General features: G+C 36.5%; 1 protein-coding gene across 3 annotated transcripts in view; it reads left to right on the plus strand.

Annotated features, from left to right (window-relative positions):
• Positions 1-16,667, plus strand: part of LOC110115731 (PRELI domain containing protein 3A) — a 38,387-nt gene that overhangs the window by 5,763 nt on the left and 15,957 nt on the right. For 2 of the 3 annotated variants that reach the window (XR_002305376.2, XR_002305377.2), the window contains exon 2: positions 14,359-14,399. The gene's annotated coding sequence lies outside the window, so the exon portion shown is untranslated. Of the gene's footprint in view, positions 1-14,358; positions 14,606-16,667 lie in introns of those variants that run through there. The other variant, XM_020849065.2, reaches the window with a different exon arrangement.

The raw sequence follows: 16,667 nt of genomic DNA on the forward strand, positions 1-16,667 counted from the left end.
GAGCACCCAATTTACAAAGCTTTACTATCAAAGTCCTAAGTTTAACATGTAGTTCATTTGGATGCGAATGCAATTGGAGTATTTTTGAATATGTAAGTATTTTACAATGTATAGGTTGATTTTTTATATATGTTCATAATATAGTAATGTAATAATATTTGAATTGCAGCTTCATAGCAAACGAAGAAGCAAATTGGATCATAGTCGCTTAAAGGATTTAGTTTATGTGAAATATAATAGAGCACTGATTCAGAGATTCAATCATCGTGATGTCATTGATCCTATTTCTTTGACTGAGATAGATGATGCAAATGAATGACTAACAAGAAAATTAGATGATGAGTCTGATGAAGAAAATGACTTTATTGTTGGAGAGAAAGATTTAACTTGGACAAGTATTGCTAAAGCTACTGGTGTTTATGATAAAAACTATAATATTTTGGAAAAATCTAAAGGGAAAGAGAAAGAATCTTTAATTATGCATGATGTTGCTATTGAGAATGATGATGAGGAGGGTGATGAAGAGGATTATAAAGTAGGAGACAATCTTGAAGAAAATAATGAAGCTTTTTTAACATTTGCTGATGATGATGATTCCCAAGAAGAGTAGATTAAATTCTTATTTGATCTTTTGAAAAAAGATTGTAAATTTGAATTATAAGATATTTGGATATTACTTAGTCGAACTTATATATGTTATGATTGTCTTTTATTATTATGATAGCTTGTCTTTCATTTTTAATAATATTTCATATTCATGCTTATTATTTTATAATTTTTATATAGCTTGCGCCATGTTCAAAATAGCGCGCGCCGCGCCGTGCGCTATGCGCCGTGGCTTCAAAGGGACCTTTGTGCCATGGTGCGCCATTCGCCATTAATAGGTATGATCAGTACTCAACCCATGATAGCCACTTAGCCCTTTCGTACGACACTAGAGTACTGCTACTCACAAAGTGTTGTACCAGTACTCAGCCCATGATAGTAACCCATCTATGTAGTCCATAGATATCTACTCTCATACTCGTCTCGATAGAGCCAACAGCTATAGTAGTCCTCTTGGTGACATAGCCAGGTATTTATTCCTTTAATAAATCTTACATCTGGCTTCCATCTCCTCTACATCTTTATGCATCCCTTTCTATTATAGCTTTGCAGCTAGTCTCTTGTATGTCTTCTGCACGTCTGAATGGCCCCCAACAGTAGTTCAATGAAACTCCTGGAGTATGTTTGGGATGTAGATCGATGTTCAGGGCATTACAAACCTCTCTTGATATAACAAACTGTCTCCCTCCAATGAGTACCATGGATGGCTGTCCTCTCCCTTTAGTAAATCTACCCCAATCTTCCCCAAATCCTTTTCTCTAGCACTTTCTTCTATGATGACCTCCCAATCAAGCATCAAAGGAACATATAGTGCCACTGTCTGCTGCTCCCCCATATGTTTGGACAAGGCATTTGCCGCCTTGTTCTCTACTCCCGGCTTGTATTGAATCTGAAAATCATACCCCAGCAACTTGGACAGCCACCTCTGATATTCCTCCGTCACCATCCGCTATTCCAGTAGGTATTTCAAGCTCCGTTGATCTATCCTGACAATGAAATGCCTCCCAAGTAGGTAGGGCCGCTACTTCTGGATTGCCAACACGATGGTCATTAACTCTTTCTCATAGACTGACTTCAGCCTTACTCTTGTAGTCAACACCTGGCTGAAATAAGCAATGGGCCTACGATTCTGCATAAGCACTACACTCGATCCGTATCCGGACATGTTTGTTTCCACTAAAAATCTGAGTGAAATATGGCAACGTTAGGACAGATACCATAGTCATAGCCTTCTTCAAGCTCTCAAATGTTGTTGTGGTCGCCTCCCCCATATGAAACCGTCCTTCTTTAACTGTTCAGTGAGTGGCAATACTATGGTGCTGTATCCCTTTATAAACCTTCTATAGTAACCTATTAGTTCTAGAAATCATCTTAGCTCCTTCAAATTTTTAGTCACTGGCGACTTTAGCATTGCCTCAATTTTAGACTGATATGTTGCCACCCCTTCTTTTGATACAACTTGGCCCAACTACTCTATACTGGCTTGTGCGAAGCAGCACATCTTCATGTTGGCCCTCAGCTAGTGCTCCTGCAACACCTCTAACACCCTTTTTAAATGCTCCCAGTGCTCCTCTTCCATCATGTTGTAGAATAGAATGTCGTCGAAGAAGACCAGTACAAATCGTCTGAGATAAGGTTTGAAAACCTTATTCATAAGTGTCTGGAAAATGGCCGGAGCATGAGTGAGGCCAAAAGGCATCACCAAGAACTTGTAGTGTCCCTCGTGAGTTTGGAAAGCAGTCTTGGGCACATCCTTCTTCATCCGGATATGATGGTATCCTGATTTTAAGTCTATCTTGCTGAAAATCACTGTTCCACTCAATTCATCTAACAGCTAATCAATAACTGGGCTATGAAACTTATCATGTACAATTTTCTTGTTGAGCGCCCTGTAATCCACACAAAACCGTCAACTGTTGTCTTTTTTCTTCACCAAAAGAACAGGACTAGAGAAAGGACTGATGTTTGGTCTGATGATTCTTGTCTCCAGCATTTCTCTAATCAACTTTTTAATTTCATCTTTTTGAAACTAAGGGTAACAATATGGCCTTATGCTGATGGGTGACACTCCCTCCCTCAAAATGATGGCGTGCTCTTGCTCCCTCTGTGGTGGCAATCCCTGCGGTGGCTGAAACACTTCTTGGAACTGCTGAATCAGCGGCTGTATGGAGAGGGGTATGTCCCCTCCCTCTTCCAATATAGCTCCCTCCAAACTGTGTAGCTATACCAAATATCCTCCGCCTGCCAACTGTATATCCCTCACCATAGTTTTAAGAGAAACCATAGATTTAGATAATCCTGCATCTTCCTTAATCACTACATTCCTTCGATCTACCATCAACTCCATCTTTAGTGCTCTGCAATTCACTTTGGTGTCTCCCAAAGCCTGCAGTCATTTCATCCACAGGATAATATATGCACTCCCAAGCTCTAGTGGAAGGAAATCTTCCCTCACCTAAATCTCCTGAATAGTCAGTAGGACTCCCCTGCAAATCCCCTGGCCTTTCTCCACCTTCCACGTACCCATCATCACCTCATCACAACCGGTATCCACCAATCTCACTACCATATGGTTGACGAACTGAGTGAAAATGAAATTGTGAGTAGCACCACTATCAATTAGCACCTCCACCTCATTTCCCTCTATCCCCCCCTTCACCTTCATGGTATGATTTGTAGTGAATCCTACCACTAAGTTCAGGGAAACCTCAGCCAGGTCCAAATGCATCTTCTCCTCCTCTTTCATCCTCACTTCCCTACTCAGTTTCGTCGTCCTCACAGACGGTGAGAACTTGAAGAGTTCGGTCTTTGCACCGATGCCCTGGCGTATACTTTTCATCATACATGAAGCACAACCCCTTAGCCCTCTTCTCCTGCATTTATTTTTCTGTCAGCTGCTTGAAATTTCCCCCCCTTCCTCCTCATCCTGTCTTCTCCTTGGTGGCCTCCCGACTCCCTCCTGTTGCATGACCTTTAGATGCTAGATGGGTGGTCGTCATCCTGTAAGTGCCCCCCTGTGCTACTACTCCTAGCTCCCCTCTTCAAATATCTCTAATTTTCCACCAGCTGGGCCAACTTCATGGTTTCCCCCAAGTCACGGGGCATCAAAACCTTCACTGCTGCTCGAATCTTCGCCTTCAACCCCTTCATGAAATTCTCCTCCAATACTGTATCTGATAAACGCTCCACCCTACTGGCTAGGTGCTCAAATCGCTCCCGGTAGTCTGCTACTGATCCCTCTTGCGTCATAGCAAATAACGGCTCATAGAAATCTCCTCCCCGGTCGGTTTGGAAACGTTATATTATGCAGTCCTTGAACTCCCTCCAGTTCCTGATAGGTCTTTTTTGGTCTCTCCGCTGATACCAAGATAGAGCCTTTCCTTTTAAGCACAAGCCTGTCGCTGTCAGCTTCTCGTCCTCCATCAGCCCATTGACAACGAAGTATCACTCCACCTTATAAATCCACCCATACACATCTTCTCCTTCAAATATGGGCATCTTCAACTTCCTAACCTTCTAATCGCCACCATTCCCCCTTATTCTTTCATAGTTTCCTCTTTCCCAAGCATTAGGCCCTCCCACGTCTCCCGGACTTCCCTTGCCCTGTCATAGCCCAAACCCCCTTCAAAATACCCCATTCTTTCTTCAAAATCAGCACCTCGGTGGCCATAGTATCCCTCCTGGTGTTCCCCATATCCACCTCCTCTTTCTTCCCTCTGAATAGGCTCCAGATGTGATTTTCTTCTTTCTCCTTCCATGATTTCCACCTCATCTTCCTCGCTACGAATTTCAGAATTCGTGCTTTTCCCTTCCACCACTTTTTCCACGGAAGCCATCGTTTGGTTTTGAATTTCCAATATTTTTTTCATCATGTCCCAGAGATCGGCTATTTGTCCTTTCGTGAAGAAAATCCTTTCCTTCACCGTTGTTTTGATTTGATTCATCTCTGCTTTAAGCTTTTCCTCCAAAACTGTCATCATAATCCGGAGTTTGTAAATTCACAAAATCTGGATTGGGACTCCAAAAACAACAATTTTCCTCTTTTCCGGGCCAAAAGTCACTGCTAGAATTTGCTGAAAACAGCCCTCCACCAGTCCCAAGACTTGCTTTGATAACAATTTGATAGGAAATACTTGATTTCACGAGTAATCCTATTAGAACCACTTGAGTTCGCAAGCAAACCTAACAATAATCGATAAAAAGTAGAAATTATGGTGGAAGAAACTATGGGTGGGCCAAGCCCAAGGGAGGCGGTCTGATTCCGCCTCCTGTAAACTATCTGAAGGGCCGACTGGGCCGGTTCAAGGTGAACCTGCCTAACACAAACTTACGTTGCCTATGATGTGGTATAGTGGGATGGAGAATTTGCATAACCCCATGTGGTTTTAGCTTGAGATAGGCTTGGCAAGTCTTTTCGATATGGTCTGTGGTGTAGGAGTTGATGAGTCTTTAGGAGAGGGTTTCTGCTCATGATCAACCAATCTAGACCATGTATGCTTAGCTAATTGGCAATTTGAATTTGATTTAATTTAATTTAGTTTATTTGAATATGATGATCTGTGTCTGATTTATTTGACTTTGACGACCTATTTCTATCTTGCATGCATATGAAAAATTCTTATTTGTCCGCTCTGACATATTACTCCTTATTGATTTGTTTGTGATTCTTCTATATAATAATTTATCATAGCTTGAACTAAGCTTATTTTGTGTTTGTTTCATCCAATATGCATTCACTCGTTATCTTTATAAATACGGGTATGTATAGCTTCATTTAATTCGTCTCTTAATTGCTATATGATTATTAAGTCACCTGCAAAGTTGGCAAGTCGTCTCTATGTATGTTGACATTATTTAATTGGCTATTGTGTACTAAGATTAATGAAGTTAAGAAAAGAATGGTAAGCAAGCTATATTTACATTATAAAGTCTATTGGGTTCCTTGTTTATGTTGTGGTCATTAAGTCATGATTTGCTTTTATAAATATATTTTTATTGTTTAGAGTCTTCTGAGACATACTTTTATTAGTGCACTTGATATGAATTGTTTAAATGGATTTTATATTTTGTTAGATCAGCTACATAGGGTGGTTTGGTGGTAGTGGCTTGGTGGCTATGTGATGCATAATAAAGATGTCAAAATAATGAAAGTTGATGAAGATTGGAAGGCATTAAATTGATAGCCTTGTCCACAAGCATTACACGAAATATTACACTATTTTAGCATAAATATAAGCATATTATTATAGTATTATTTTCTATATTTAAATATAAGTGGGGACAGAGAATTTTTGCATGGACATTATCTCAATATCTCAATATTTGCATGTAATTTATTATTAAAATCATGCATGATGACATGACATACCATGCCATTAGCCCATATTGACCTTTTGACCACCTTCGGGGTTTACAAGTTGACCTGATTTACATTTGAAGCATCCCATATGTTTAAGAACCAATATGAAGGCTTGAGGAGACAAATTGCTATTCAAGGGGAGAGAAAGTGGTTGATCTATGGTGTGGCCTAGGGGTAGACCATTGTGGGGTTATTGATTTGGGCTTGAGGGGCTTCCAAGATGTGTTAAGAATGATGTAAACAGTAAAAGCCTTGAGAAGGGTTGAATAGTATTCAAGTGGGATATCTAAGCGTGTATGCAATCTGACTGAATTTTTTCACTAGGAATTTAGGCTTTTAGGGTTTCAAAATGTAGAAATTCTAGGACTCGGAAACTCTTGGAGAAGGAAGAGGAATGTGTCTAGATCAATTCCAAAAAATTTCATAACTTTCCAATGTTTTTGATGGTCAGAAGGGGTTTAGATCCACACTAGGTCAAATGGAAACAAGGTTTGGTGGAAAGCTCTTAGGGTCTTGTCTGGAAATGGATGGGAAATGAGTATTGGGATGTGAGGGGATAAGTGTAGAAGAATTATACAGCCAAGGGTTAATTTTATTTAAGGAGCTAGAGCATTTACCACTCAATAAACTATAAATATTTGATGAGATATCCTAATCCCTTTAAGGTTGAGGCCAACCACCAAGCTTCCTCATCTTGAAAGAAACTAAAAAAATTTTAACACGACCAAAAGCTTCTCATTCTTCATTCCATCATGCTTAAATAGTTTTACAACACATTTGAGTTGCACAAAGAGAGGGAAAAAGAGGTGGTTGGGTGGTTGGGCACCTATAGTGTACGAAAGAGAGCAAGGTAACTTCCAATAACTATCCCCTTCTTTTTGTATTGGTTGTCCAACTAAGTATGGGCTAATGTCAATTTGAATTATTTCATTCAAATAAACATGTGCACGTAAAGAAATATCACATTCCTCCTGTATTTGAAAATTTAAATTTAATAAATTTTGAATTTTCAAAAATTTGACTTGTGCATTTTCAAATTATAATTGCTATTACAACTTAAAATCTCAAATACAATCTTTTACAACATTTATCATACACATAAACATAAAAATAAAATTATACTTAAAGAGTTTTTGTTTTGCTCGTCTTTGGTTTTTGAAAATTCTCAGCTTACTTTTTAGTTCATACTGTGGGCTTTAGTGGTCAATCCATTTTTTTTATGGGCATCTTGTGCCACATTTGTTTGTGTTGGAAGAGATAGAAATTGTAAACTTGGACATCCACTTTTGATTAAGGCTTAATTTGAGGAGGTTGAGAAGGCAAAGCGTGAAAATTCATGTAATTAAGAATATTTTATTAAATTATAAGTCTTCATGTAATTTAATATCTTTTATTTTTCTTATGGTTTGTAAAATTCTTTATGATATAAATCCTGTAAATAATCATGTTAAATATTAAGAATGACATTTGGAAATAAATTATGATTCCTTTCTTTTTTCCCAAATTTTGCTTGGTGGCAAATTTGTCATCTCTTTATTTGTTGAGGTTGAGAGTGACACCCATCCTTTTGTGAGGGTGAGGTGGTCATCCGGTTATTCTTTTGTTAGTGCTCTTGTATTACTTGCGTTCTTCTTGCACGACTCTTTAAGGATGTAGCATCCCTTCCTCATTTTGCTATGTGGATATAATTGGTATAATGTGACTTAAGGCTGTAGCATCACTTCATGAATTTTCTTTCTGGATATAACTATCATAAATGTGATATTTAACTACATAAGACTGAACGCAAATTTTCCTCAATGTGGTCATTATATTGTTATGTTGTTGAACATTATGGTAATGGTGTAATGTTACTTGACTAACAAATAAATTCACGGTGCCTAATATTATGCTCACTCTCTCCTTTGTTCTTCACATCATTGAGCTCTCCACTCTCCACCCCTCAATATCTGGTTCTTTATTGATTAGTTTTGGTGATTGTCTTTGGAGGTGGTAGGGGTATTCGTGGTGTTAGGACTAATGATGGCCATGGCTATAGCTAAAAACTTTTTCCCCTTGCCTTAATTGCATTCATACTAATCCTCCTTCTGAACATTACTAATATAGTTTCGCTTAACCATACACTGCTCATCATGCTTACACGTTCAGTTTGAATCTACTTACCACTCAAGACCTCCTTTTTCAGATCGATTACTATTTCTTACAAATTTGATAAGCTGCTATTTAAATAATCACAACAATCTTCTAGAGCATAGGAACATTATCAAGCTTCTTTGAAAATTCTTTTCCACTTATATCCCTCACAATCTCATGAAAATAAATAAATACTCAAGGAAACACAAACAAACACACAACTATAGGCATATAAAATGCTTACAAATTATGAGATCTAATACACAAGTGTTCAAATGATAAGCTTAATTTAAATGATGTCACAATCTATAGCATTAGCACACAAACTTGCAATCAAGTGAAATAATCTAAAGTGTAACCAATAAGTGTACTTATGTGTTAAATATAAGGCGTACTAGATGCATGAGCAATTATTCAAGTGAGACAATGCTACTGTCTTCTCGACCACACAAGTTGAGACCCAATTATATCATCAAATGTTGAAACAACACATATTAATGTCCACACAAGAATGATGATGGTGATAAATACCGAAATATGTAATATGTAACAATGCTAAATTAAAAGCATAATATAAAATATTTCTAAAGACAATATCACTAGTGCATATAAAAGTATATATAACCACATTAACATTCAACCAAACAATAATATGCTAAATAAATGTACAAGAAATATACATAACTATAGAGGACCTCATTTTCATGTGTTTCAACATCAAATAATCTTGCAACAACTCCTAATATGCTTCTTGTTTCAATGAGAGCATCTCTACCCAAGCTTTTGTTAGACCGGTCCAGCCGGTCCCATAGGGACCAGTTCACACGAACAGAGGCGAAGAAATCCCGCCTCTCCCGTATGTCGTCTAAACCACAGAAGCCGGCAGAACTTTTTGGGAAAGAATTTTGAGGGATTTTGGAGGGAAATTTGAATGTAGGGATTGTTTAGATATTTACTTTTGAATTGTATGCATTATATAGTTTGTTTTTCGAGGGTTAGGGCATCTTGAATTTGGGCTGAAATTTAAGATCTCTTAGATTTAGGTTTTCCTTTGGGCTCTAGCAGTGTCTAGAGATTTGGGGAGAGATAGATCCTCCTCTCAAATAGAGGATCAATTATATCTTGGTATTTTTCATTTCTATTTCATCAAATAATACAATTTCCTATTGTTTTCTCGGTTTTGTGTGGATTCTAATAGAGGATTTTCGCTGTTTACTAAAGATTGATAGGAATTACTTGAGATGTTCAAGTGTTTCCTATTAAATTGGTATCAGAGCAAGTCTTGGGACCATCAGGAGCTGATTTTCTGAAATTTCAGCCGCAAATTTTCATCCGGAGGAAGGAATGCTTGTTGATTTTTTGAGCAAAACTAAAAATTTTTTATGGCAACCAAAAAGATTGACGCGCTTGAGAAATGTTTGTAGGGGGAGATGAATCAGATAAAGATGACAATGGAGGACAGAATTTCCTCCATGGAAGGGCAAGTAGCTGATTTATGGGATATGATGTTGAAAATCCACAACCAATCTACGGCTTCATGGGCAAAAGGGACATAAGGAAATAATACGAATTTTGAAATTTGAAGGACGAAGACGAGGTGGAAATCGTAGAGGGAGAAGGGAGAAGATCCCATCTGGAGCATTTCCAGAGGGAGGACAAAGGAGGTAGGTTTGGGGAAAGGCATGGGTATGGAAGGCACGAGCAAAAGGGTATTGCTTGGGAACTTAGGGAAGGATATTATGGCCGTTGAGTATCTGATTTTGACGGGAGGAGAGGGGAATTTGAAGGAGGGTATGGAAATGAAAGGGGAAGGGAAGATCAGGAGACTTGGGGAGAGCCAAACAATTGGCAAAATGGAAACTATGGAGGAATTATCGGGAGGGGTAATTAACTATAGGGGCTTGTGCCTGTAGGAAACCATAACTTAGATCATAAAGTCCTTGCAAAATGAGGGAGAAATCTCTGGGTATTGTCTTATCTACAAACGCATCTGCCTTCCCAAAATTTACCCTGGAACTTAATTCCGTTAAAACTCCCCCCGAATAAGAAAAGCACAGCGGACGGAGGCCGGTGCCAAATTTTCGGAGCCCACACTCTCTCAATCTCTAGACAATAAGTTTAGAGCTCAAAACCCCAAAAAATTCCAATAGAATCAATAATAAAGCATGCCCTATTCCTTCCCTCTCATGCCTATTTATAGCCTAGCCGCCCACCCCCTGCCAAAAATAAATTAAATCAAATAGATTAATCCCCTTACCAAAAATAGATTACATCAAATAGATTAATCCCCTTGTCAAAAATAGATTAATTCAAATAGGACCCCACTATTAATTGGCGGCAATCAAATGGGTGTGGGCCCCTATTGTTTGGGCGGCAACATGGGAGGCGGTTTGATCCGCTTCCTGTAGACTAAGGCCGGCTCATGTGGGGCTGGCTGGTTCGGTTTAGGAACCGACCTAACACTATCCCTGCATAGTTTGGATGAGGCTTATGATGATTGAAAACATTAGTATTATTGGGGCAGTAGACTTGAAACATATCATTGTAGATTGATGCTAACAGTAGCAAGCAATATTGCTCACTGAATCAGATATGAAGGTTGTAAATTTCTACTCTTGACTTTGAGCTTTAACTGAAGAAAGTTGATTTCTCATTTTTCTTCCGGAATATAATGTATTTTTCTTTTAAGCCCACTGTATGTAGACTATTTATTTGGTATAAATTTCATGGTTTATATTTCTATTATAAGTACTTTTATTTCCTTGATCATGGTTTTAGATAAAATGAAGGCTTATCACAGTACTTCAATTATTTTCATACTCCCTCACAATTATTTCAACTTCATTTCTGTGACAGTTCTTGATTCGGGCTTACCAGTTTTTGCATCCTTATAATTTTACTTGAATTGATAATTTATCTATTTAGTTGTTGGTGCATATTCTACTTGATGTGTTAGTATCTTACCTTTGTTGTATTTTTTTATCTAATAAAGTAAATCTAATTTGGGAATAATTTTACTTTGTTAAACTTGAGATTAATGTCTATGTACGACAGTAAGCCATCACTATGATAAATTGCATGAACAAATTGGTTATATTGTTAACAATGGTGATAGAATTTTCTCTCACAAATGAAACAATTTAACATCTATTTGAAGTTAATCCTCTTAAGCAAGTGAAGGCTTTCCAAGAAAGATTCTCTTTATCACCTATGTCCCATCTGATTACCTATTTACCTAGGGAAGAAAATATTGTTTCAGGCATGTAATGGTAGAGGTGGATGCCTCAGTTTGCTCAATTGAGAGAGGGATCCTTGGGAGTGGGATCATCCCTTAATTAGGGTAGTACAGGTGCGGTATATAATTATCAATTTAGTTGCTATGATAGGGAGCGCCAAGAGCAGTGATGGCATAGGTAGCAAAAACATAGGCATAGTTGTACACAGGTAGAGAGGCAGATGATTGTGAGGGACATAATTAGCTAGCAGCACAGCGAACTAAAAATCTTGAATCTGATAATTGTAATAGCCCGTATTTTGATCCTATCAAATAAATTGATTAAATTATATAATTATATGAATATTACATTTTAATATAAATATCTTAGAACACTTTACATAATTCATTAAAAAAGCTTTTTAATCTTTTTTCCCTATTAATTTCTGCAACAGAGAGCCTGTAAGGGAAATGAGAGAGAAAATAGATGAGAACGAAAAAGAAACCTAGGGTTTGGAGACCGTAGAGTGATTTTCGTCGGTCAATCCGGTTGGGAGATTTGCTTGTCTCATTTTAAGGAACTATTATCCTATTTCTTATTTCAATAATTTGGTATTTTTGAGATTTTTCCAATCATATTTGTATTTTTGTTACCGAAGATAATTTTATATTGGTAAAACTTTCATCACTTTATTTTTTATATGTTATAGAGATTGAGATTATGAACACTTTTAGTATTTATTTGAGATATTTTGTCAGGTGATTTAAAAAAATAACGATTTTTCCCAATTCAAAAATTTATTTTGAAATTTAAAAATTTTGATTGTATAGATCATGAGGAGTTCCATTTCTTTGGGAACTCTTATGAAAAAGTCTTCTTTTGGATGAGGATTGTAGCACTGTTTACACTACAGGATAATGTGTGTTTTCTGGCGAAATAATTTCCGCTAGTACAACATGCATGGGAAAATGATTTCCGGTGGAATAAAGTTTCGCTGGAAAAATTTTCGACGGATTTTTTGGTGGTTTACAGACAAAAAAATTCAATGTTTTAACTGTCGAAATAAAAAAAAAACTTAGGGAATTTCAAAAATGTTAGAAATTTCTTTCCGGTAGAAAACTATAGGAGAAAAAACTCTCGTAACAGTACAAATGAAGCAGCTGTAGGAGTAAAAACTTCTTTGGAAAAATATTCCCCGTTGGATTTCTTCTTGAACTCAGCCCTGTTAAAATCAGAAATTTTATTAGAACAACAAATAAATAACCAACAAAGGAACAAAATTGTTGTAGGGAAGAGGAGCATAAGAAAAACTCTTCAAACTTAACGTACATATCTCCTCCTTGATAGTATCCTATAAGAATATAAACGAAGTAGTTCTGCAATTAGATGTTTATAATGTAGAGAGGAATAGGATCAAAATGCAAAAAGCACCAAAGAAAAATATAGATTTATACCAAAGCATTAGAAGTTCCTTGGGAAGATCTGAGCATAAACAGATTGTGCTGATCCCTTTCTCCTACTTCTTGTTGAGCTGATTGATGTCATCTCTCAGTTTTCCTAACGATTCAAATTTTCTTGAAAGCATATCTAGAATTAGAATAAAGGAAAAAAATTTTGAACCAGACATATATAACAAAACCCAAGAAATTCAAGAGAGACATGCCAGACATATAAAATAAAATGGTCTAGAAATGATCTTGAACGGAGAGGAAGAAAGAGCTGTTTGGGAGAAAAATTTTTTGATATGGGAGAGGGTGACAGTCTCAAGATCAAACAGGGCCTTTACTAGACGGTATTTCCAAAGGATTTTTCTGATGGAATTAAATAACATTTCAGCCAAAAAAGTTCGTCAAAAATTCCACTAGCATACTTAAAAACCAATGAAATTTCCGGCGGAATTTTTTCGCCGGAAATTTCGACAGTAATGCATAAATTTCATGTAGTGTTTAGAATTTATCACTCTTTTCATGCATTATTTATTAAGTTTATGCTTATTCTAAATCTTAATTCTCTGCGTTATTGACTTTGTTCGCTCATTTGATGAAGTCTGATCTTATGTGTTGCTACTCTATTCCATTCTAAGAGCATGAATGGAAGAGTGTTAAGAACCACTAAATAAATCTCCATCTCTCTTTCTTGCTTTCAATAAGATGCTGCCACGTGTACCTATCTATTCCTTGTCTATTATAAATAGAGACATAGGCCGGCTGTAAAGGGCAGAAAAAGTAATAATAAAATATTATTTACTTGTTCTTTATCTGGTATTACTGTTCATCTTCTTCCCTGCATTTCTCTGGTAAGTTTCTACAAAGAGTACTAGAAAATATGGGTTACAGAAGGGAACCTCTCTAGCAATTGCTCTTTTTTGACGCGGATGCAAGGTTTCATAATTTGAAGCTCCCCACTGAGTTTTGTTTCAATTGAACTTAAAGTTTGCGAGTTTTGCGTTGAAAGATGCTTGCTAGGTCCAATTAGTAGATTAATCAGATTTCATTTTGGAACTGTCAATTTAATGGTAATCGACATTACAAATCGGCTCAATGAAACAGTAATGCATTGGAGCATACAGAACTGTAGATCCAATCCTTAATTTAGTAACACTCTCCTGTTTTTTCCCCTTTATCAATTATCCCAACTTTGACTGACATCTGAGTACCCAAAGTTTTATTCCTTTACATAGGATGAAATACGCACCGTCTGTTTCACTGGTTTCCTCAAGTAACTTGCAATGAGATATTGGCAATATACTTCCCAGAACCCATTTCTAACTTTCTGCTATTTATTAATCAACATAAAATTATATCCTGCAGTTTTCTTTTGCTTTCGTATCTCTGCAAGGCTTTTGAGAAAATATAGAATGTCATATATATATGTATGTATTATTATGACTCATTTAAAAAGCTTTTGTTTAGTAGATTTTGTAGTTTTTATCTTGTTAATTAATTTCAGATATTTAAAACTTATATTGGAATCTGTTGAATTTTCTGTCTATTTGCTTCCATCCTATTCATTTGCAGATTCTGATATAGGTTGGTGTACTCGCAGGTTTGGCTACGTAGAGAAGTTTGCTGTGACTCATACAAGAAGTACATTTTCCCTCTCTCTCTCTACTGCTGTTTTATCCTGTTTTCAGCTTTGAATCTTGAGTTTTGCAGAATACAATGCTATTCTTTTTTTCTTTTTCTTGGAACCGATAGGTAACACTACAAGTAGCTGCCATCTTATTGTGGCATTGCTTTCGGTAGATGTTTTCTTACATTTGGAGCTAATAATACATAACAGGTTCTTTTGATGTTTTGAGGGTGCTATGCATCTGAGAGCACCTATTTGGTTGATGTTCTTACATTTTCTTTTATTTCGTTCTATTAAAAGATGCCATCAAGTTTTATCCTCTTACTCATGCAATACAAAATAGTTAGATGGAACAAAGGTAGAGTGTGATTCATAAAATTAATCATATATAATTGAGATATTTATTATAAGCATGTGGTTTAGGATTGTCTATCAAATATTGTGTTTGATTATCTGACATTTGCATGTTCAAATCATCCATATATATGTATATATATATATATTGAAGATTTCTTCTTTATTGGTGTGCTTTTGTTCCCTTGAACTCATCATCTCACAGCCATAGACCGCTTCATGTACAAGGTTAAATGCAATAGTTTCAAAAATTAAGTATTTGTATGTGTTGTTCCAAAATAAGTGACCATGCAAATTGTTTTAATGTGGCTGAAAAATTGTGTAATTTCTAGTGCAATAATTAAGTGTAGGAACATCTAAGCTTTTATTGTGCTTAGGGACTAGTTTACCTTCCTTGCTCTAGAGACTTCTATTTTCCTCTTTAAATAGGTCCAATGTAAGGTTTTGAGCATTATTGAATGATATTATCCTTTTGTTAAAGCTTTGAAAGCTTCTTCTTCTTCCCTGGATTGTAGAAAAGATAAGTGTAGGATAAGTTCTCTCCATCGCGTACGTTATGCGTATAACGTGCGTACTTTATTTACCCACATATAACCTTCTTAATCGATTTGAATGAGGATTCAATGGTGAGAAACCCTATATCCAACGCTCCCTGATTGTTTATTGACGGGGCGAAGCATTCTAAAAAACTTTGATTCTCCATGTGGTTTAATGAGTCCTCAACCATTGAAGCATAACACCCACACTCTAGAACTATCACTTGTGTGTAGCACAAGGGTGTTCTCAAACACAAAGTCTCCTTATGAGATTTTTTATAATCATTTTGCAACGTTGCTAAAATAAGTATTTGAATGATTCAAACATAAGGAATGCATCAAATCAATTAAATTCGAATTAATTTATTTTTTTTGAGAGAAAACCAAGAACTGTCATTTGCGTATTCAATGCGCATGAAATGCGTCTACAACGCGTACGTTATGCGTATAACGTGCGTACTTTATTTACCCACATATAAACCTTCTTAATCGATTTGAATGAGGATTCAATGGTGAGAAACCTTATACCCAATGCTCCCTGATTGTTTATTGACGGGGCGAAGCATTCTAAAAAACTTTGATTCTCCATGTGGTCTAATGAGTCCTCAACCATTGAAGCATAACACCCACACTCTAGAACTTTCACTTGTTTGTAGCACAAGGGTGTTCTCAAACACAAAGTCTCCTTGTGAGATTTTTTATAATCATTTTGCAACGTTGTTAAAATGAGTATTTGAATGATTCAAATAGAAGGAATGCATCGAATCAATTAAATTCGAATTAATTTAATTTTTTTAGAGAAAACCAAGAACTGTCATTTGCGTATGAAATGCGCATGAAATGCATTTACAACGCGTACGTTATGCATATAACGTGCATACTTTATTTACCCACATATAAACTTTCTTAATCGATTTGAATGAGGTTTCAATGGTGAGAAACCCTATATCCAACGCTCCCTGATTGTTTATTGACGGGGCGAAACATTCTAAAAAATTTTTGATTCTCCTTGTGGTCTAATGAGTCCTCAACCATTGAAGCATAACACCCACATTCTAGAACCATCACTTGTGTGTAGCACAAGGGTGTTCTCAAACACAAAGTCTCATTGTGAGATTTTTTATAATCATTTTGCAACGTTTATAAAATGAGTATTTGAATGATTCAAACCCAAGTAATGCATCGAATATATTAAATTTGAATTAATTAAATTTTTTTGAGAGAAAACCAAGAACTGTCATTTGCGTATGCAATGCGCATGAAATGCGTCTACAACGCGTACGTTATGTGTATAACGTGCGTACTTTATTTACCCACATATAAACCTTCTTAATCGATTTGAATGAGGATTCAATGGTGAGAAACCCTATATCCAACGCTCCCTGATTGTTT

The sequence above is a fragment of the Dendrobium catenatum genome, unplaced genomic scaffold, assembly GCF_001605985.2.
Source record: "Dendrobium catenatum unplaced genomic scaffold, ASM160598v2 fragScaff_scaffold_306, whole genome shotgun sequence".
NCBI lineage: Eukaryota > Viridiplantae > Streptophyta > Magnoliopsida > Asparagales > Orchidaceae > Dendrobium > Dendrobium catenatum.